Here is a 25611-nt window from a genome sequence, read left to right as displayed (position 1 = left end):
GCAGTAAAGAGAAGAATATGCTAAAGAGTGTCAGTGCCAGAATGCAACCCTGTTTGCCCCATTTCAGATATCAAAAGATTCTGATACTGCCCCATCATAGCTGACCTTACCCATCATGTTGTCATGGAAAGAGGAGATCATATTGAGCAGCTTTGGTGAGTAACCAATTATCTTCAGCAGCATAAATAGACCACCACTGCTCCCATGGTCATTTCCTTGGTGAGATTAATGAAAGGAATGTACGTAGTGGTCTCCACTGTTTACCGCCTTTCCCTTGCAGTTGCCCAACTGGGAAAACCTTGTCAATTGTAAATCTTCCCATTCTAAAACCAAACTGGGATTCAGGCTAGATGCAATCAGCCAATATCTGCAGTCTGACGAGGACCCTGGTTTTTAACATGACTATAACATCTATTTTTTTGCTTTTGCAAGAAACACATTCCATTTGCACCAACCGTGAATGAACTATCACATCGTCGTGACTTTCAATTATATTTCCTGCAGAAGATTGATAATTAGAATATTGGCCTGGGGCTGCATTGAGATGAAGTCCTTGTAAAAAAACCCTGTGTTTGATCAGATGTTTGGAGGGCATTTTTATAATAACTTGTAGCAGCTTTTGAATGTTCACCAAGTGATTGAGAGAGGAGGAGGAAAAGGAAATGATTCAGGAATGGTCAGTGTTAGATTGAGAAAGATGGGAAAATTAATACAACCTTCCACAACGTTCCCCACAACTAAAAGATTTCACGATAAGGAGAGGTTGCAGCTTGTTTTCTGGTTTTTTTATAAGGGTGATCTGATCAAGGTCATTTTACTACTTTTGAAGGACAGGAACAGCTAATGATGGGGTGTCCAGTTTGGTCTGAAATGCCAAGTGAGGAAATGAGGTGCCTCCTGCAGCTGATCTTAATGACCAGGTTGATGTGATGTGTTCCACGGTCTGGGGCTCATGGCCCCAATCACACTTTGGATCATCCATCATCTTCCAGTTATGGAGCTTGCAGTCACGCCGTCCACTCTCTGTCCGGATTCAGTGAGCATTGTATCCACTGTCTTCGAGTGAGGTTAAAATCAGGAACCTCTGCTGTTGGTTCTTTAAGCTTCCTGTGTCCCACAATTCAGTCCATCTAGATAGTGGGTTGATGGCAGTTCCATGAATATTAGCTGCTGTTTCCCTGAAACAATGTGATTTTAAACACTTTCTATGGTGGCTTTTTCAAGTCTTGGTGAATGGGGAGGTTGGTGTTTTTCAGAGCTTTCTCCATCTCAGGGGACACACTGGTGACGCAATGGGGGACAGCACTGGGAGTCATTCTGGCCAATCGGACTTGTGTGTCCTATATGCTGTTCTCGTGGTGTTCAGCTACATGTCCACTACTAGTGTGGCAGTTGCTGGACAATGAGACAAATCGATATGCTACAGCAGAGAAGACTGGGGTCACTTCAGGTCAGGTGTTACATACAAAACAGGAACAGCACGAGGCCATTCAGCCTCTCGAGCCTGATCTGCCATTCAATAAGATCATGGCTGATCCGAATATGTTTTGAACTCCGCATTCCCATCTAACCCCAATAGCCTTTGATTCTCTTGCCTAACAAGATTCTATCTACCTCTGCCTTAAAAATATTCAATGACCCCCGCCTCCACCACCTTCTGAGACAGAGAATTCCAAAGTCCCACTACCCTCTGAGAGAAAAAAATTCTCCTCATCTCTGTCCTAAAAGGGTGACACCTAATTTTAAAACAGTGCCCCCTAGTTCTGGACTCATCTACAAGAGGAAACATCCTTTCCACGTCCACCTTGTCAAGGCCGTTCAGGATCTTGTAAACTCCAATCAAATCACCCCTCACTCTTCTAAACTCCAGTGGAAACAAGCCCAGTCTGTCCAACCTTTCCTCATAAGACAACGCACTCATTCCAGGTATCAATCTAGTAAACCTCCTCTGAACCACCTCCAATACATTTACATCCTTCCTTAAATAAGGAGACAAAAACTGCTCACAGCATTCGAGATGTGGTCTCACTAATGACCTGTATAACTGAAGCATAACATCCTTACTTTTATGTTCAATCTCTCTCGGAATAAAGGATAGCATTCCATTAGCCTTCTTAATTACTGTACCTGCATACTAACTTTTTGTGACTCATGCACTAGAACACCCAGATCCCTCTCCCCCCCCACCAAAATTCTGTAGCTGTTCTCTGTTTAAGTAATACTCTGCTTTTTTATTCTTCCAGTGAATGTGAACTACTTCATTTTCCCACATTATAGTCCATCTGCCAGAATTTTGCCTATTCACTCAACCTATCTATGTCTGTCTACAACTACCTTATGTCCTCTTCACAACATACTTTCCTACCTATCTTTGTGTCATCTGCAAATTTAGCTACTTTGCTCTTGTTCCCCTCATCTAAGTCATTGATATAAACTTTAAAAATGTTGAGGCCCCAGTACAGACCCTGTGGGACTCTGTCACATGCTGCCATTCAGAAAAGGACCCATTTATGCATACACTGTTTTCTGCCAGCCAGCCAATCCTCTATCCATGTTAATATATTATCTGGAGAAGGCAAATTTTACAAAGCTGAGAGATATACTGGTGAGAGTGGACTGGATACAGCTGCTAGGAGGGAAAATTGTGTCAAATCAGTGGGGGGTATTCAAAGCGAGATTCTGTGGACACAGTGTAGACATGTCCCCACAAAGAAAAAGGGTAGTATGCCAAATCTAGAGCCCCCTGGTTACCCAGCAGTGGACAGGGTAAGATAAAGCAGAGAAAGAAAGCTTTTGACAGTCACAAACAGCTTAATACTGTAGAAAGCCTAGAGGAATGCAGAAAGTACAGGGGTGAAATAAAAATGGAAATTAAGGAAGCAAAGAGAGGATACGAAAAAATATTGGCAGGTAAAATCGAAGAAAATCCTAAAACATTTTACCATTACATTAAGAGCAAGAGAACAACTAAGGAAAAGGTAGGGCCTATCAGAGATGTATATGATATCTTGTGCGTTGATGCTGAACATGTGGGCAGGGTTCACAATGAGTATTTTGTCTCTGTCTTCACTAAGGAGAGGGATGCTGAGACATTCTAGTTAAAGAGGAGTGTAAAATATTAGATACAATAAGCGTAGTGAGAGTGGAAGTACTGGAGGGACTGGCATCCTTGAAGGTGGATAGATAACCAGGGCTGGATGGATTATATCCCAGGTTGTTGAAGGAAGCCAGAGAGGAAATAATGGATGCTCTGAGAATCATTTTTCAAGCATCACTACATACAACCAAGGTCTCAAAGGATTGGGGGTCTGTGAACGTTGTGTCATTATTTAAAAAGGATGTGAGAGATAGGCCAGTAAATTACAGTCTGGTCTGTCTGGCTTCAGTGGTGGGCAAATTATTGGAAACAGTTCTGAGAGACAGGATAAACTGTCACTTAGAAAGACACAGATTGATCAGTGATAGCATGGTTTTGTCAGGGGAAGATCATCTCTTACTAGCATTTTTTGAAGAATTTTTTGAGGAAGTAACAAGGAGGATTGATGAGGGTAGTACAGTGGATGTTGCCTACATGGATTTCAGGAAGGCATTTGACAAAGTCCCACATGGCAGACTGGTCAAGAAAGTGAGATCTCAGTGTTAGAAAGTTATATTGGGAAGTGTAGATATTAGGAATAAGTTTTAGTTTTAAAATTTAAGTTTGATTTGTAGTTCTGTATCTGTGTGTTAAGAAGAGGTCAATTTGAGTTTTAGTTTCACTTTAAAAAGGTGCCTGCATTTCTAATGAGAGTTTTATGACTTAAGTTGCTAAGCAAACACAAAAGTAGAAAATTGGGCTGTTGCCTAGTAACAGGGGTCCAGAAAGGCCGGTCCCTCCCACAGACTAACACAGAAAAACTAAAGAAGTTCAGTTTGAAGCCAAGACCCCAGAGAGACTGGGCACTGGTAGCTGCAGATTTCCTAAAAGGACCAAAAGGTCCCAAGGCCAAAGGAGTGAAACAGAAACAGGGGAAAGTCACAAGCAGTCCTTCTAATCAAAGGAAGAACAGGAACCTGGAAAAGATACTGTTAATGAAGTTAAGAGTGAGGGGCAGAGAGAAAGGCTTCAAGCTTCAGGTTTAGAGACAAAATCTGTAGAAAGCAGATTTAAAGTGAGAACAGCTTGCAAGAGGCAAGAAGGTCCAAAGAGACAACTGAAGGTCAGTAACTCAGCCAAGAGCATGTGAAGCAGTGGTGCTGTTGATGGCTGAGTTGCTAAGAGAAAGTGTGTGGAAGACATCTTGAATGCATGTGGTAACCCAGGGTAGATCAATATCAGGAGGAGAGTTTGAAACCCTGGGAGTGAACCCTTGCAGAAGGTGTCTGAGAGAAAGTGTCAATTTGGGAGAAGATTCCAAAATGAGGTCTTAGAGAGTAGAGATTGGAAACGCTTGTGTGTAAAATGGAATTCAGTGAGACTGGTTGGCTCTCAGTGTGACAAGGGTCTGGGGGGAGTTGAGGAGAGATCCATAGCATCTGTTTGAGGTGGCATCTGTCACTTGGTTTCAGAGTGTGGTGTGTCTGACCACAGGGTGCCATAGGTTTACAAGGGCTGTGTACTTACTGTCAACATTAGAGTATAAGGTATTTTTTGTAACTTGTGTTATCCTTGCAAATCTGTATACATCAGTAAAGGGAGAGGTGTGACAGTATTGTAATATAATTCAACTTTTCTTGTTGAATAAATGTTTTATTCTTTTGTTTAAAGTTCACCAGCTGACTCCTGTGACTCTGTTCAGCAGCTACTCTCCAAGTATCTAAACGAACAAATAATAATTCGGATCTATCAAGCCAGGTTCCCCTCTGGGACCAGGCTTGTCCAGGGGTAACCTCAGCTGGGATCATAACAATAGGATACAGGGGAAGGAGGCAGGTTGGATCCAAAATTGGCTCAGTGACAGGAAACTAAGGTCAATGGATGTTTTTACAAATGGAAAATGGTTTCCAGTGGTTTTCCACAGGGCTCAGTGTTGGGGCCCTTGCTGTTTGTTGTATATATTAATGATTTAGACTTAAATGTGGGAGGAATAGTTTGGAAATTTGCAGAAGACACAAACATTGGCTGTGTAATTGATAGTGAAGAGGATACTGTCGACTCCAGAATGATATCAATGGTTTGGTTGAGTGGGCGGAGAATTTTCAAATGGAATTCAATCTGGAAAAGTGTGAGGTAATGTATTTGGGGAGGGCAAACAAAGCAAAGGAAAACTCAATAAATGGGAGGATATTGAGGGGGATTGAGGAAGTGAGAGACCTTGGAGTGTATGTCCACAGGTCCCTGAGGGTGGCAGGACAGGTGGATAAGGTGGTGAAGAAAGCATATGGAATGCTTTCCTTTATTGGGTGAGGTATTGAATAAAAAAGCAGGGATGTAATGCTGGAACTGTACAAAACACTGGTTAGGCCACAGCTGGAATTTTGTGTATGGTTCTGTGTACATTACAGGAAGGACATAATTGCTCTGGAGACAGGGCAGAGGAGATTTATAAGAATGTTGCCAGGGCTGGAAAATTGCAGCTATGAGGAGAGATTGGATAGGCTGGGGTTGTTTTCCTTAGAACAGAGGAGGCTGAGGGATGACCGAATTGAGATGTACGAAATGATGAGGGGCCTGGATAGGGTAGACAGGAAAGACTTGTTTACCATAGCTGAGGGGTCAATTCCAGGGGAAATAGATTTAAGGGGATTGGTAGAAGGATTAGAGGGGACTTGAGGAAAATCTTTTCACCCAGAGGGTGGTGGGTGTCTGGAATTCACTGCCTAAGTTGGTGGTTGAGGCTGAAATGCTCAACTCATTATAAAGGTACCTGGATCTGCGTCTGAAGTGCTGGAACCTGCAAAGCTACAGACCAGGTGCTAGAAAATGGGATTAAAATGAGCATCATAGAGTCATAGAAGTCTACAGCACAGAAAAAGGCCCTTCAGCCCATCGAGTCTGTGCCAGTCAAACAAGTACCTAACTATTCTAATCCCATTTTCCAGCACTAGTCCCATAGCCTTTTATGACATGGGATTGCAAGTGCACATCCAAATATTTCTTAAATGTTATGAGAGTTTCTGCCTCTGCCACCCCCTCAGACAGTGAGTTCCAGATTCCCAGCACCCTCTGGGTGAAAAAATTCTGCCTCACATCCCCTCTAAACCTCCTGCCCCTTACCTTAAATCTACGCCCCCCCTGGTTATTGAGCCCTCCACCAAGGGGAAAAGTTCCTTCCTGTTCACCCTATCTATGCCCCTCATAATTTTATACACCTCAATCATGTCCCCCTCAATCTCCTCTGTTCCAGGAAAAATAACCCCAGTCTGTTCAATCTCTCCTCATAACTAAAACTCTCCAGCCCAGGCAACATCCTGGTAAATCTCCTCTGCACTTTCCCTAGTGCAATCACATCCTTCCTATAATGCTGACTCCAGAACTGCACACAATACTCTAGCTGTGGCCTAACCAGCGTTTTATACAGTTCCAGCATAACTTCCCTGCTCTTACATTCTATGCCTCAGCTAATAAAGGCAAGTATCCCATTTGCCTTCTTAACCACCTTATCTACCTGTCCTGCTACCTTAAGGGACTGGTGGGACATGCATACCAAGGTTCCTCTGATCCTCGGTACTTCCCAGGGTCCTGCCGTTCATCGTGTATTCCCGTGCCTTGTTTGTCCTGCCCAAGTGCATCACCTCACACTTATCCGAATTAAATTCCATTTGCCACTGATCAGTCCATCTGACCAGTCTGTCTATATCCTCCTGTAATCTAAGGCTATCCTCCTCACTATTTATCACCCCACCAATTTTCAGGTCGTCTGCGAACTTACTGATCAACCCTCCTACATTCAAGTCTAAATCATTTATATATACCACAAACAGCAAGGGACCCAACACTGAACCCTGTGCAACCCCACTGGACACAGGCATCCAGTCACAAAAACACCCCTCGACCATCACCCTCTGCTTCCTGCCACTCAGCCAATTCTGGATCCAATTTGCCAAATTGCATTGGATCCCATGGGCTCTTACCTTCATTATCAGTCTCCCATGTGGGACCTTATCAAAAGCCTTGCTGAAGTCCAAGTAGACTACGTCAAATACATTGCCCTCATCTACATACCTGGTCACCTCTTCAAAAAATTCAATCAAATTGGTCAGACATGACCTCCCCTTAACAAAACCACGCTGACTGTCCTTGATTAATCCCTGCCTCTCCAAGTGTAGATTAATTCTGTCCCTCAGAATTGCTTCCAATAGTTTCCCCACCACTGAGGTTAGACTGACCGGCCTGTAGTTCCCTGGTTTATCCCTTCTTCCTTTCTTGAATAACAGTACCACACTGGCTGTCCTCCAGTCCTCTGGCACCTCTCCTGTGGCCAGAGAGGGATTGAAAATTTATTCCAGCACCCCTGCTATCTCCTCCCTTGCCTCACTCAACAGCCTGGGATACATTTCATCTGGGCCTGGAGATTTATCTACTTTTAAGCCTGCCAGACCACTTAGAACCTCCTCCCTTTCTATGCTAATTTCTTTAATTATATCACAGTCCTTTTGCCTGATTCCCATACCCATGTCTTCCCTCTCACTTCTGAACACTGACACAAAGTATTCAGTTAGAACCCTACCTATGTCTTCCGGCTCCACACACAAATTACCACTATGGTCCTTAATGGGCCCTACTCTTTCCCTAGTTATCCTCTCTTAATGTACTTGTAAAATAACTATGGATTTTCCTTTATTTTACCTGCCAATGATTTTTCATGCCCCTTTTTGCTCTCCTAATTTCCTTTTTAAGTTCCCCCTTACACATTCTATACTCCTCTAGGGCTTCTGCTGTTTTGAGCCCTCGGTATCTGCCATAAGCCTCCCTTTTCTCTTTATCCAATCCTGTATATCCCTCGATGTCCAGAGTTCCCTGGATTTGTTGGTCCCATCCTTTATATCTTTACTGGAATATGTTGGCCCTGTACTCTCCCTATTTCCTTCTTGAATGAGTCCCACTGCTCTGACGCAGATTTGCCTAAAGGTAGCTGCTCCCAGTCCACTCTGGCCAAATCATATCTGATCTTATTCAAATTGGCCTTCCCCCAATTTAGAACTCTGATTTCTGGCCCATCCTTCTCCTTTTCCATAACAACCTTGAATCTAACGGAGTTATGATCACTATCTGCAAAATGCTCCCCCACTGATACCTCTACCGCTTACCTGACTTCAATCCATAAAGCTAAGTCCAGGGCCGCCTCCTCTCTTGTAGGGCCTTCTACATACTGGCTTAAAAAGCTCTCCTGGATGCATATTAAGAATTCCGCTCCCTTTAAACCTATCACAATATGATTAACCCAGTTAATGTTGGGGAAGTTGAAATCCCCCACTATTACTACCCTATTATTATTCACGGTTAGTTTCTTTTTTCTCTTTTTGGCCAGTACAGACATGATGGGCTGAATGGCCTCTTTCTGCACCGTAACTTTCCTATGGTTCTATGGTAACACCCTACACCACGAGCTTTTATTTTCCACAAGAAGTTTTGATGTGGCATCTCATCAAATGCTTTCTGGAATCTAAGTCCCTTTTATCCACAGCACATGTTACTCCCTCAAGAAACTTCAGTAAATTGGGTAAACATGATTTCCCTTTCACAAAACCATGCTGACCCTTCCCAATTACCTTCTGTTTCTCTAAGTGCCCAGCTATAACTTCTTTAATGATCGACTCTAACACCTTCCCCACAACGGATGTCTTGCTAACTATAGTTTCCTGTTTTCTGCCTCCCTCCCTTCTTGAATAGAGGGGTTATATTTGCTAATTTCCAGTCTGATGGAACCTTTCCAGAATCTAGGGAATTTTGGAAAGTTAACACCAACGCATCTACCACCTCATTAGCCACCTCTTTTAAGACCCAAGGATGAAGGTCATCTGGACCTGAAGACTTGTCAGCTCAAAGCTCCATCAGTTTGCTCAGCACTGCTTCCCTAGTGATTGTAATTTCACCAAGTTCCTCTCTCCCCTCCACCTCCTGATTTATAGCTATTACTGGAATGTTTTTTATATCCTCCATAATGAAGACAGAAGCAAAATATTTGTTCATTACATCTGTCATTTCCTTATTTTCTACTATTAACTCCCCATTCTCATCCTCTAGTAAAATCACTTTACCTACTCTTTTCCTGTTTAAATACCTGTAGAAACTCTTGCTATCGTTTTTGACATTTCATAGTCAATAAACAGCCGACTGAAATTGATATTTTGTGGCCCGTCCACTTTTACGGTTGGTGGACGGGCCAATCGGCCGGGCAGACTTCCCATTTTTACTCAAATGTCGATCCAGGGCAGGATGAAATCGCCATGGGGAAATAAAGTAACAAGAGGTATCTGGGGACTGTTTTTTTTTTAAATGAGGTTTGCTTTCAGGTGCCTAATTGTGCTGCCTGGACATATTTTGCAGTGTTTTTGTTGTTGCGTTTATTGTGTGGGGGTTTGCAGCTCCCTGGGGAAACTCTCTGCCCTCGGGGAGCTCAGTAGAAGTGTTCACCAGCGCCCCCGGTGACATCAGCGCCCACCCGCTCCCTGCCCCCACCCACAGTGTGGAGCCTTTCTCAGGGCTCAGTTCACACTGGCTGGTGTGAAATCGCTATCAGGGGAGTGGCGGGGGGGTGGGGTGGGTGGTTGCTGATCACAGTCAGGGGGCCTGGTTCTCACCTACTCCAGGCCCACCGGATGCGCGCTCCTGCTGAGTGAAAGATTCAGTCTATCGTCATCCATTCTTTATATTCTGATCAATCATCGGTCCTGCCACTCATCTTTGCTCAGTTACATGCCTTTTCCTTAAGTTTGATGCTTTCCTTAACTGCTACATTAACCACAGATGGTGGGCGCCTCTACTTAGAGTTTTTCTTTGTAGTAGAAATATAATTATTCTGAGAACTTTGAAATATCCCCTTAAGTGTCTGTCACTGTTCTCAGTTGATCCATCCCCTAGCTTAGTATCCCAGTTCTCTCTGAAGAAGAGCGATACAGACTCAAAACGTTAACTCTGTCTCTCTCTCTCCACAGATGCTGTCAGATCCGCTGAGTTTTTCCAGCATTTTCTGTTTTTATCCCCGTTTACTTCAGCCAGCTCAGCTTTCACCCACACATAGTTGCCCTTATTTAAGTTTAAAATATTAGTCTTAGACCCACTCTTCTCCCTTCAATCTGGATGTAAAGTTTAATCATATTATTGGTGCTGCTACCTAGGGGTGTCTTTAGTCTGAGGTCATTAATTGATCCTGTCACATTGCACAATAGTAAGTTTGCAGATGACACTAAAATTGGAGGAGTTGCAGATAGTGAAGAGGATTGTCAAAGGATACAACGGGATATAAATTGGTTGGAGACTTGGGCGGAGAAATGGCAGATGGAGTTTAATCCAGACAAATGTGAGGTAATGCATTTTGGAAGGTCTAATACAGGCAGGAATTATACAGTAAATGGCAGAACCCTTAAGTGCATTGACGGGCAGAGGGATCTGGGTGTACAGGTCCACAGGTCACTGAAAGTGGCAACGCAGGTGGATAAGGTAGTCAGGAAGGCATATGGCATGCTTGCCTTCATTGGCAGGGGTATTGAGTATAAAAGCTGGGAGGTCATGCTGCAGCTGTATAGAACCTTGGTTAGGCCATACTTGGAATATTGCATGCAATTCTGGTCACCACATTACCAGAAGGATATGGAGACATTGGAGAGGGTGCAGAGGAGGTTTACCAGGATGCTGCCTGGTCTGGAGGTTATTAGCTATGAGGAGAGGTTGGAGAAACTTGGATTGTCCTCACTAGAGCGACGGAGATTGAGGGGCGACTTGATAGAAGTTTACAAAATTATGAGTGGCATGGACAGAGTAGATAGTCAGAAGCTTTTTCCCAGGGTGGAAGAGTCAATTACTAGGGGACATAGATTTAAGGTGAGAGGAGAAAACTATAGAGGAGATGTGCGGGGCAAGTTTTTTATGCAGAGGGTAGTGAGTGTCTGGAATTCGCTGCCAGAGGAGGTGGTGGAAGCAGGTACGATAGTGGTGTTTAAGAGGCAGCTTGACAAATACATGAATAGGATGGGAATAGAGGGATACGGACCCCGGAAGTGCAAAATGTTTTAGTTTGACAGGCAATATGATCGGCGTAGGCTTGGAGGGTTGAAGGGCCTGTTCCTGTGCTGTACTTTTCTTTGTTCTTTGTTCTTTGTTCTTTAATACCAAATCTAACATAACCAGCTCTCTGGTTGGTTCCAGAATGTGCTGCTCTAAGAAACTATCTCAAAAGCATACTAAGAACTCCACATCCAGGCTTCTACTGCCAATCTCATTTTTCCGGTTCAGAGAATCACAGAATCACAGTGCAGAAGAGGCCCTTCGGCCCATCGGGTCTGCACTGACACGTGAGAAACACCTGACCTACCTACCTAATCCCATTTACCAGCACTTGGCCCATAGCCTTGAATGTTATGAGGTGCCAAGTGCTCATCCAGATACTTTTTAAAGGATGTGAAGCAACCCGCCTCCACCTCCCTCCCAGGCAGTGTATTCCAGACCCTCACCACCCTCTGGGTAAAAAAGTTTATCCTCACATCCCCCCTAAACCTCCTGCCCCTCACCTTGAACTTATGTCCCCTTGTGACTGACCCTTCAACTAAGGGGAACAGCTGCTCCCTATCCACCCTGTCCATGCCCCTCATAATCTTGTACACCTCAATCAGGTCGCCCCTCAGTCTTCTCTGCTCCAATGAAAACAACCCAAGTCTATCCAACCTCTCTTCATAACTTAAATTTTTCATCCCAGGCAACAGTTGAGATGTAGTTTAAAATCTCCCATGATTATTGTTGTCCCTTTATCCCAAGCACCCAATATTTCTTCTTGTATATTTTGTCCTACACTGTGGTTACTATTAGGGGTCTGTAGACCACTCCCACTAGTGACTTCTTTCCACTACTATTCCTCATCTCCACCCAAACTGATTCTACATCCTGATCTCCTGAACCAAGGTCATCTCTAACTATTGCACCAATGCCTTCCTCAATTAACAGTGCTACCCCTCCACCTTTACCTCGCTCCCTGCTCTTCTTCAGGGTTATATACTCCACAATAATCAGGCCCAATCCTTGTAATACTGCAGCCAAAGCTCTGTAATGGCTATGAGATCATATTTATTTACTTCAATGTGCACAACCAATTCACTTACTTTTTTACAAATGCTACGCATGTTCTGGTACAGAACCTTAAATTGTGCCTTTTTGTTACCTTTGTAACGACTTGACTATTGGTGCACTCTTAGGTTTTATCTCTGTATCCCTTGCTGCTATTCTATGACCCTCATTTCCCATATTACTACTATGCTCCTCTGCCTTGACTCTACCCCTTGATTTGCCACATCTACCCAAGCTTGATCCCTCACCCCACCTTGTTGAGTTTAAGGCCTCTCTACTTCCTTAGTTATGTGATTCGCAAGAACACGTATCCCAGCAAGCTTCATGTGTAGACGGTCCCAACGGTACAGTACCCACTTCCCCCAGTACTGATGCCAGTGCCCCATGAACCGGAACCCACTTCTCCCACACCAGTCCCGTGCATTCATTCCTCTAATCTGATTTGTCCTACGCCAATTTGCATGTGGCTCAGATAAAAATGCAGAGATTATTACCTTGGATGTTCTGTTGCTTAATTTGGTATCTAGCTCCTCATACTGACTATGCAGAACCTCTTTCCTTGTCCTGCATATGTCGTTGGTACCTACATTGACCATCAGACATGAGTAAATGTCCCGAACCCTGGCAAAGGGCAGGCTACACAACTGCTTGGACTCTCGCTCTTTGCTGCAGAGAACAGTGTCAATCCCCCTCACTATACTGTCCCCTAATATCACTACATTCCTATTTGTTCACCCCTGCTTGAATGGTATCCTGTACCATGGTACCATGAACAGCCTGAATGTAGACCTCACTTTCATCCATACCTCAAACAAAAATGGGAAATGCTGGAAAAACTCAGCAGGTTTAGCAGCATCTGTGGAGACAGAAACAGAGTTCTGCCTTGATGTTTGGTGGTGGGGTCATGGTCCAGGAGGAGGTAGAAGGAAGTGTCTGAGACTTGGCGCTCAGCCTCTGCGAGGTAGAGGTCAGTACGCCAGACAACAACAGCACCTTAAATCTATTTGACATTTGCAAAGACTGAGGCTCCTCCACTAACGTCTGCTCGGTCCCATTCCCTGCCTCACTGACAGTCACATCCTCCTGTCCCTCCCTGCTGACAAAAATAGACAACCCTGTTCTAAGAGGTGTGACTGTCTTAGGAACAAAGTGTCCAGGTATTTCTCTTCCTTCCCTATGTTGTGCAGTAACTGCAGTTCAGCTCCCAGGTCAAAAATCCTGATCCGGAATTCCTCTAGCTGCTTACACTTCCTGCAGACGTGTTTGTCCTGGCATCCAAAAGCTCTCACATTCCACAGTTGCAACATAACACCTGTCCTGCCATTGTTACTTATGTTATTTAGTTAACTCAATTTAATTACTCACTTAATTAACCTAGGATAATTCATATGTATACTACACCTCTCTCCTCCGTGCACCGAATGCCCACGTGAACCTAATTCACCACTCATTTGGTCTCCATCCCACTCTGGTGTAGCTGTCTGTCTCCTCGTCCACCCCTTACAGACTATGCAGTTTGAAAAGCCTGTCTTTTTTATAGACCCTCTGATAAGTCATTAGCTAGCTTAGCTTCCTGCTACAGTAATTAACACAGCTTGAAGCAACTGCTTTCAGGTGATTGAAAGATAACTGCCACTCCATTCAGCTCTCTGTTTAACAAGTTTAACTAACTTACCTGAAGGTTAGTACTGTGACAGATCTTGATTCTTAATCTATAGTTAAAATCTGAAAAGGACTTACTAGAATTTACCATGTGAACCTAATTCACTACTCACTCAGTCTCAGTCTCATTCCGGTGTAGCCAGCTCTCTCCTCACACGCTCCTGGTGAGACCAAGCCCCACGGGATTCTAGTGACACCATTGGAGCAGTTTCATGGGTTTTTTAAACATAGAAACTAGGAGCAGGAGTAGGCCATTCAGCCCTTTGAGCCTGCTCCGCCATTCATTATAATCATGGCTGATCCTCTATCTCAACGCCGTACTCCCACTCTCTCCCCATACCCCTCGACACATTTAGAGTCCAGAAATCTATCTATTTCCTTCTTAAATACATTCAGTGACTTGGTCTCCACAGCCTCTATGGCAGAGATTTCCACAGGTTCACCTCCCTCTGAGTGAAGAAGTTTCTCCTCATCTCAGTCCTAACTGACCTACCCTGTAACCTGAGACTGTGACCCCTTGTCTAGACCCCCCAGCCAGAGGAAACATCATCCCTGCATCCAGTCCGTCCATCCCTGTCAGAATTTTATAAGTTTCAATGAGATCCCCTCTCATTCTTCTAAACTCCATTGAATACAGGTCTAGTCAGCCCAATCTCTCCTCAAACAACAATCCTGTCATCCCAGGAATCAGTCTGGTGAACCTTCGCTGCACTCCCTCTATAGCAAATATATCCTTTCTTAGGTAAGGAGACCAAATCTGCACACAATACTCCAGATGTGGTCTCACCAAGGCCCTGTACAGCTGCAGTAAGACACCCTTGCTCCTGTACTCAAGTCCTCTCACAATGAAGGCCAACATACCATTTGTCTTCTTAACTGCTTGCTGCACCTACATGCTTACCTTCAGCGACTGGTGTACAAGGGCACCCAAGTCTCGTTGCACATTCCCCTCTCTCAATTTATAGCCATTCAGATAATAATCTGCCTTCCTGTTTTTGCTACCAAAGTGGTTAACCTCACATTTATCCACATTACACTGCATCTGCCATGCATTTGCCCACTCACTCAGCTTGTCCAAATCACACTGAAGCATCTCCACATCCTCCTCACAGCTCACCCTCCCACCCAGCTTTGTGTCATCTGCAAATTTGGAAATATTACATTTAATTCCCTCATTAAATCATTAATATATATTGTGGATAACTGGGGTGCCAGCACCGATCCCTGTGGTACCCCACTAGTCACTGCCTGCCATTCAGAAAAAGACCCGTTTATTCCTACTCTTTGTTTCCTGTCTGCCAACCAGTTTTCTATCCATCTCAATACACCACCCCCAATCCCATGTGCTTTAATTTTACAGGCTAGTCTCTTATGTGGGACTTTGTCGAAAGCCTTCTGAAAGTCCAAATAAACCACATCCACTGGCTCCCCCTCATCAACTCTACTAGTTAGATCCTCGAAAAATTCCAGTAGATTTGTCAAGCATGATTTCCCTTTCATAAATCCATGCTGACTCTGTCCGATTCTGACACTGTTTTCCAAGTGCTCAGCTATTAAATCTTTTATAATGGACTCTAGAATTTTACCCACTACCGACGTCGGGCTGACAGGTCTATAATTCACTGTTTTTTCTCTACCTCCCTTTTTAAATAGTGGGGTTACATTAGCTACCCTCCAATCTGTAGGAACCGTTCCAGAGTCTATAGAATCTCGGAAGATGACCACCAACAAGGGTGTAATGTTTGCAATTCTCACGTCCTCCGGCACCTCCCTCAAATCCAGAGAACATTGAAAGATTATTGACAGTACCTCTACAATTTCCACTCTCACTTCGTTCAATATTCTTGAAGGCATCTCATCCGGACCCGGTGCCTTATCAACTTTAAGTACCGACAGCTTATCCAATACCAACTCTTTATCAATTTTAAGCCCTTCTAGTGACTGAGTTTCCTCCTCTGTCACCATGGCCTGGGTAGCATCTGCCTCGTGGGTAAAGATGGATGCAAAGTATTCATTTAACATCTCAGCCATGCCTCTTGCCTCTCCGTGTAAATCCTATTTTTAGTCCCTAATCGGCCAAAAGTCCTCCTTTTACCACCCTTTTATTATTGATGTGCTTATAGAATACTTTGAGATTTCCTTTTATGTTAGCTTTTTTCATAACCCCTCTTTGCTTCTTATTTGCTTTTTTACATCCCTTCTGAACCTTCTGTATTCAGCTTGGTTCTCAGTTGTATTTGCTACCTGACGCACACCTTTTTCTTCTTTAACTTAATTTCTATCTCCAGGGAGCTCTGGATTTGTTTGTCCTATCCTTCCCTTTTGAGGGAACATACCTTGACTGTGCCCAAACGATCTCCTCTTTGAAGGTGGCCCATTGTTCAGCTACTATTTTTCCTGCCAACCTTTGGTTCCAGTTATCTGGCCCAGCTCTGTTCTTTCCCCATTGAAGTCCACTCTCTGCCAGCTGATTATTCTTACTCTGGATTGACAAATGTCATTTTCTACCGTCATCCTAAACCTTACGATACAATGATCACTGTCCTGTAAATGTTACCCCACTGTCACTTGATCTACTTGATCCACTTCATTCCCAAGAGCCAGGTCTAGCAATGCTTCCTTTCTAGCTGGACTGGACACATACTGCTGTAGGAAATTCTCCTGAACATAATCTAGGAACCCTTGTCCCTCTCTGCCCCTTACACTACAACTATCCCAGTCTTTATAAGGGTAATTAAAGTCCTCCATTATAACTACCCTATGATGTTTACACCTATAGGAGACTTCCATTTGCCAGGCAAAGCCACAGGATCTGTGAGATGTTTAGCCCTTGGTGGGATGACACATTGTTCACTGATCAAACTCCTGTCAGAATAGCTCACCTATCCATGCAGGAAGACACATGAATGGCTCAATCGCATGAACAAAGAACAAAGAAAAGTACAGCACAGGAACAGGCCCTTCGGCCCTCCAAGCCTGCGCCGATCATACTGCCCGTCAACTAAAACATTTTGCACTTCCGGGGTCCGTATCCCTCTATTCCCATCCTATTCATGTATTTATCAAGCTGCCTCTTAAACACCACTATCGTACCTGCTTCCACCACCTCCTCTGGCAGCGAATTCCAGACACTCACTACCCTCTGCGTAAAAAACTTGCCCTGCACATCTCCTCTATAGTTTTCTCCACTCACCATAAATCTATTTCCCCTAGTAATTGACTCTTCCACCCTGGGTAAAAGCTTCTGACTATCTATCCTGTCCATGCCATTTATAATTTTGTAAACTTCTAAAAAGTCGCCCCTCAATCTCCGTCGCTCTAGTGAGGACAATCCGAGTTTCTCCAACCTCTCCTCATAGCTAATAACCTCCAGACCAGGCAGCATCCTGGTAAACCTCCTCTGCACCCTCCCCAATGCCTCCATATCCTTCTGGTAATGTGGTGACCAGAATTGCACGCAATATTCCAAGTATGGCCTAACCAAGGTTCTATACAGCTGCAGCATGACTTCCCAGCTTTTATACTCAATACCCCTGCCAATGAAGGCAAGCATGTCATATGCCTTCCTGACTACCTTATCCACCTGCGTTGCCACTTTCAGTGACCTGTGGACCTGTACACCCAGATCCCTCTGCCCGTCAATGCACTTAAGGGTTCTGCCATTTACTGTATAATTCCTGCCTGTATTAGACCTTCCAAAATGCATTACCTCGCATAATTTCCTCGCAGACTTGTTCCTCTATATCCTTCCCAGTAGCTGGTGGTCTGTACATTACACCGAGCAATGTCATTCCACCCTTCTTGTTCCTTAACTCTAGCCAAATCGATTCTGTCCTTGAATCCTCTGACACATCCTCTTTCTCCAGTACTGCAATACTCTCCTTAACCAAAAATGCTGCCCCTCCTCCTCTTTTCCCTATCCTATCTTCTCTAAACACCATGTAACCTGGAATATTTAATACCCAGATCTTCCCTTCCTTAAGCCAGGTCTCTGTTATCACCACAACATCATAATCCCACAAGGCAATCTGTGCCTGTAACTCCCTGATTTTATTAACTATACTCTATGCATTCACACACACGCAGTGTAACCCTGATTTAGATTCATTACCTGCTCCCTTACTCCGACTTCATCTATTAATTTACCTTTCTCTATTCTGGTGCTATCTGCCTCTCCCAGCATTCCATGCAGCCTGGTATTCCTCTCTAATACTCCCTCCTGGTTCCCACACCCCTGCTGAGTTAAGTTAAACTCCTCCCCCCCCCAAGAGCACTAGGAAAACGAGGCACACTAACAACAGCAATCTCCCTGTGTGTACCTGTTCATGAAGAACCTGCCAGCTAATATTGTCATGGAGCCGACCAAATATCAGCAGTGACCTCCTTGGCTGAAAAAGTAGGAAAGTATCACAGAGCTTTAGTGTCATTAGAGGGTCGAGAGAGAGAGAGAAGCTATTTCCTCTGGGGTGGGTTGAGGGGGAGTCCAGACCAAGGGGACAGAAGCTTCACATTCAAGCCAGAGGTGATTTCCTCACACAAGGGGGCAGTGGAAATCTGGAACTTTCTCCCCGTCCCTATTGAATTGTTGCCGCTGTCTGGGGATCAATTTGAGTTCCAAAACTGAGAGCAACAGATGTTTGTTGGGCAAGGATATTAAGGGATAAGAACATAAAAACATGAGAAATAGGAGCAAGCGGAGATCATTCAGCCCCTCAGGACTGCTCTTCCATTCAATAAGATCATGGCTGAACTGATTATTTGCTTCACTCCACTTTTCTGCCTGTCTCCTTGACTACTCTGTTGATCAAAAATTTGTTTCACTCAGCCTTGAAATGGAGGAAGAGCAGATAAATGGGTTTGAGGTACAGTCAGCCATGATTGAATTGAATAATGCAACAGGATCAAGGGGCTGAATGGTCTCTTCCTGTTCATTTGTTCCTAAATCCAATTCCCCTTGCTCCCGGAACCCGAGAGGTCGGGAAGAGGGACAATAGCCCTGGCTGCTTCCCAATGCCAGGGCACTGAGGCTAATCGTGCCAGGGTGATATGAGTGCAATGAGCCGGGAGCAGGGTGACTGTGGCTCACACATTGACTACCTCCAAGTCCAGGAGCTCAGACACATCTCCAAGTGGCAGCTTTAATTGAACGAGAGAGGATTGCAGGCACGTTTCCTTGGCAAGCTGGATTCATTTGGATTTAATGGAGCTGGAAGGTTTTGTGATCAGTGTGTGATTGTTAGAGCCGGTAAATGTGGCAAGATTTGCTTCTGTATGAGGAGAGTGGGGGAGGGGTTGCCTTACTGTCTTCTCAATGCCCTCATCAAATGTTTGCAGTGGTGTGAATATTAGATTGGCTTAAATCGCTCTGAAAGTACGAATAAATCAAACACCACGTTCAGTTAAACAACTCAAAATCCATTTCCAGTACTGTTCCTGGAGTACCCAGATAATGAATACAAAAGAGATCACACTCTTCCCTAGACCACAGCACCTGTTATACAAATAAAAAGCAACTATTCCTCACTCAACTGCTCAGTCACTCTCCATTTCTCTCAAGAAGTTAAACGTTTCAGTTGAATTCTTCACTTTTGGCTGCTGTGTATTATACAAGTACAGGAACTGACACTGAAACACAAACGGACCGCACAGGAGCTGAAAATGAGACACGCACACAGACCGCACAGGAGCTGAAAATGAGACACACACACAGACCGTACAGGAGCTGAAAATGAGACAAAAACACGGACTGTACAGGAGCTGAAAATGAGACAAAAACACGGACTGTACAGGAGCTGGCACTGAGACACACACGCAGACCGTACAGGAGCTGAAAATGAGACACACACACAGACCGTACAGGAGCTGACACTGAGACACACACGGATCGTACAGGAGCTGACACTGAGACACACACGGATCGTACAGGAGCTGACACTGAGACACACACACACAGACCGGACAGGAGATCACACTGAGACACACAAACACAGACCGGAGAGGAGCTGACACTGAGACACACACACAGACTGTACAGGAGCTGACACTGAGACACGCACACAGACTGTACAGGAGCTGACACTGAGACACACACACAGACTGTACAGGAGCTGACACTGAGACACACACACGGACCGTACAGGAGCTGACACTGAGACACGCACACAGACTGTACAGGAGCTGACACTGAGACACGCACACAGACTGTACAGGAGCTGACACTGAGACACACACACAGACTGTACAGGAGCTGACACTGAGACACACACACGGACCGTACAGGAGCTGACACTGAGACACGCACACAGACTGTACAGGAGCTGACACTGAGACACACACACACACACGGACCATACAGGAGCTGAAACTGAGAAACACACACACACACGGACCATACAGGAGCTGACACTGAGACACACACACACACACACGGACCATACAGGAGCTGACACTGCGACTCACACACAGACTGTACAGGAGCTGAAACTGAGACACACACAGAGACTGTACAGGAACTGACAATGAGACACACACACGGACCGTACAGAAACTGACACTAAGACACACACACGGACCGTACAGGAGCTGATACTGAGACACACACACAGACCGTACAGGAGCTGACACTGAGACACACACACGGGCCGTACAGGAGCTGACACTGAGACACACACACGGACCGTACAGGAGCTGACACTGAGACATAAACACAGACTGTACAGGAGCTGTCACTGAGACACACACATGGATCGTACAGGAGTTGACACTGAGACACACACACAGACTGTACAGGAGCTGACACTGAGACACACACAAGGACCATAAAGGAGCTGACACTGAGTCACACACACAGACCGTACAGGAGCTGACAATGAGACACGCACATGGACTGTACAGGAGCTGACACTGAGACACACACAAAGACACACACACGGACCGTAAAGAAGCTGACAATGAGACAGACACACGGACCGTACAGGAGCTGTCACTGAGACACACACGGACCGTACAGGAGCTGACACTGAGACACACACACAGACTGTACAGGAGCTGACACTGAGACGCACACATGGACCGTACAGGAGCTGGCACTGAGACACACACACAGACCCTACAGGAGCTGACACTGAGACACACACACAGACTGTACAGGAGCTGACACTGAGACACACACACACGGACCGTACAGGAGCTGACACTGAGACACACACACAGACTGTAAAGGAGCTGACATTGAGACACACACACAGACCGTACAGGAGCTGACACTGAGACACACACATGGACCGTACAGGAGCTGACACTGAGACACACACACGGACCGTACAGGAGCTGACACTGGGATACAAACACAGACTGTACAGGAGCTGACACTGAGACATACGCACGGACCATACAGGAGCTGACACTGAGACACACACACGGACAGTACAGGAGCTGACACTGAGACACACACACGGACCGTACAGGAGATGACACTGAGACACACACACAGACCGTACAGGAGCTGACACTGAGACACACACACGGACCATACAGGAGCTGACACATTGACACACACACACACACACCAACTATACAGGAGCTGACACTGAGACACACACACAGACTGTACAGGAACTGACACTGAGACACATACACATGGACCATACAGGAACTGACACTGAGACATATATTTGGACCATACAGGAGCTGACACTGACACACAGACGGACTTTACAGGAGCTGAAACTGAGACACACACACAGACGGACTTTACAGGAGCTGACACTGAGACACATGCACAGACCATAAAGGAGCTGAAACTGAGACACACACACGGACCATACAGGAGCTGACACTGAGACACACACACGGACTGTACAGGAGCTGACACTGAGACACACACAGACAGTACAGCAGCTGACACTGAGACACACACACGGACCGTACAGGAGCTGACACTGAGACACACACATGGACCGTACAGGAGCTGACACTGAGACACACACACACACAGACCGTACAGGAGCTGACACTGAGACACACACACACGGACTGTACAGGAGCTGAAACTGAGACTCATACACAGACCGTACAGGAGCTGACACTGAAACACACACATGGACCGTACAAGAGCTGACACTGAGACACACACACGGACCATACAGGAGCTGACACTGAGACACACACACACACACGGACCGTACAGGAGCTGACACTGAGACACACACACACACACGGACCATACAGGAGCTGACACTGCGACACACACACAGAGTGTACAGGAGCTGAAACTGAGACACACACAGAGACTGTACAGGAACTGACAATGAGACACACACACGGACCGTACAGGAGCTGCCACTGAGACACACACAGAGACTGTACAGGAACTGACAATGAGAAACACACGCAGACCGTACAGGAGCTGATACTGAGACACACACACACAGACCGTACAGGAGCGGACACTGAGACACACACACGGGCCGTACAGGATCTGACACTGAGACACACACGGACCGTACAGGAGCTGACACTGAGACACACACACAGACTGTACAGGAGCTGACACTGAGACACACACACAGACCGTACAGGAGCTGACACTGAGACACACACACAGACCGTACAGGAGCTGACACTGAGACATAAACACAGACCGTACAGGAGCTGACACTGAGACACAAACACGGACCATACAGGAGCTGACACTCAGACACACACACAAAGACACACACACGGACCGTACAGAAGCTGACAATGAGACAGACACACGGACCGTACAGGAGCTGTCACTGAGACACACACGGACCGTACAGGAGCTGACACTGAAACACACACACGGACCGTACAGAAGCTGACAATGAGACAGACACACGGACCGTACAGGAGCTGTCACTGAGACACACACGGACCGTACAGGAGCTGACACTGAGACACACACACAGACTGTACAGGAGCTGACACTGAGACACACACACAGACCGTACAGGAGCTGACACTGAGACACACACACATGGACCGTACAGGAGCTGACACTGAGACACACACACGGACTGTAAAGGAGCTGACATTGAGACACACACACAGACAGTACAGCAGCTGACACTGAGACACACACACATGGACCATACAGGAGCTGACACTGAGACACACACACATGGACCGTACAGGAGCTGACACTGAGACAAACACACACGGACCGTACAGGAGCTGACACTGAGACACAAACACACAGACAGTACAGGAGCTGACACTGATTCACACACACACACGGACTGTACAGGAGCTGACACTGATTCACACACACAGACCGTACAGGAGCTGACACTGAGACACACACATGGACCGTACAGGAGCTGACACTGAGACACACACACGGACCGTACAGGAGCTGACACTGGGATACAAACACAGACTGTACAGGCGCTGACACTGAGACATACGCACGGACCATACAGGAGCTGACACTGAGACACACACACGGACAGTACAGGAGCTGACACTGAGACACACACACGGACCGTACAGGAGCTGACACTGACACACACACACAGACAGTACAGGAGCTGACACTGAGACACACACACGGACCGTACAGGAGCTGACACTGAGACACACACACAGACTGTACAGGAGCTGACACTGAGACACACACACACACGGACTGTACAGGAGCTGACACTGATTCACACACACAGACCGTACAGGAGCTGACACTGAGACACACACATGGACCGTACAGGAGCTGACACTGAGACACACACACGGACCGTACAGGAGCTGACACTGGGATACAAACACAGACTGTACAGGAGCTGACACTGAGACATACGCACGGACCATACAGGAGCTGACACTGAGACACACACACGGACAGTACAGGAGCTGACACTGAGATACACACACGGACCGTACAGGAGCTGACACTGACACACACACACAGACAGTACAGGAGCTGACACTGAGACACACACACGGACCGTACAGGAGCTGACACTGAGACACACACACAGACTGTACAGGAGCTGACACTGAGACACACACACACTGACTCTACAGGAGGTGACACTGAGACACACACACACGGACCGTACAGGATCTGACACTGAGACACATACACAGACCGTACAGGAGCTGTCACTGAGACAAACACACGGACCGTACAGGAGCTGACACTGACACACACACACAGACCGTACAGGAGCTGACACTGAGACACACACACAGACCGTACAGGAGCTGACACTGAGACACACAGTAAGACTGTACAGGAGCTGACACTGAGACAGACACATACGGACTGTACAGGAGCTGACACTGAGACACACACACAGACTGTACAGGAGCTGACACTGAGACACACACACAGACTGTACAGGAGCTGACACTGAGACACACACACAGACTGTACAGGAGCTGACACTGAGACACACACACAGACTGTACAGGAGCTGACACTGAGACACACACATAGACTGTACAGGAGCTGAAACTGAGACACACACACAGACTGTACAGAAGCTGACACTGAGACACACACAAAGACTGTACAGGAGCTGACACTGAGACACACACATAGACTGTACAGGAGCTGACACTGAGACACACACACGGACCATACAGGAGCTGACATTGACACACACACATCGACCGTACAGGAGCTGACACTGAGACACACACACAGACTGTACAGGAGCTGACACTGAGACACACAAATGGACAGTACAGGAGCTGACACTGAGACACACACACAGACTGTACAGGAGCTGACATTGACACACACACATCGACCATACAGGAGCTGACACTGAGACACACACTAAGACTGTACAGGAGCTGACACTGAGACACAGACGGACCATGCAGGAGCTGAAACTGTGACACATACACAGACCGTACAGGAGCTGACACTGAAAAACACACACAGATACCGTACAGGAGCTGACACTGAGACACAAACACAGACCGTAAAGATGCTGACACTGAGACACACACACGGACCGTACAGGAGCTGACTGAGACACACACAGACCGTACAGGAGCTGACACTGAGACACACACACACATGGACCGTACAGGAGCTGACACTGAGACACACACACAGACTGTACAGGAGCTGACACTGAGACACACACACGGACCGTACAGGAGCTGACACTGACACACACACACAGACTGTACAGGAGCTGACACTGAGACACACACAAAGAACGTACAGGAGCTGACACTGAGACACACACACAGACTGTACAGGAGCTGACATTGACACACACACATCGACCATACAGGAGCTGACACTGAGACACACACACACAGACTGTACAGGAGCTGACACTGAGACACACACACATTTGGACCGTACAGGAGCTGACACTGAGACACACACACACAGACTGTACAGGAGCTGACACTGAGACACACACACACAGACTGTACAGGAGCTGACACTGAGACACACACACACAGACTGTACAGGAGCTGACACTGAGACACACACACACAGACTGTACAGGAGCTGACACTGAGACACACACACACAGACTGTACAGGAGCTGACACTGAGACACACACACACACAGACTGTACAGGAGCTGACACTGAGACACATACACACAGACTGTACAGGAGCTGACACTGAGACACACACAGGATCACGTAGCAGCACACGGGAGTGAATCATTTTCTTTGTCACTTGCTTCGTTCTTCTCGATTTGATAAAAGTAACAAACTCCTTTATTTACTCTTGTTGTGAAATAATTATCCCC

The sequence above is a fragment of the Carcharodon carcharias genome, chromosome 12 (assembly GCF_017639515.1).
Source record: "Carcharodon carcharias isolate sCarCar2 chromosome 12, sCarCar2.pri, whole genome shotgun sequence".
Classification (NCBI taxonomy): Eukaryota; Metazoa; Chordata; class Chondrichthyes; order Lamniformes; family Lamnidae; genus Carcharodon; species Carcharodon carcharias.
Note: the sequence above shows the minus strand (reverse complement) of the source record.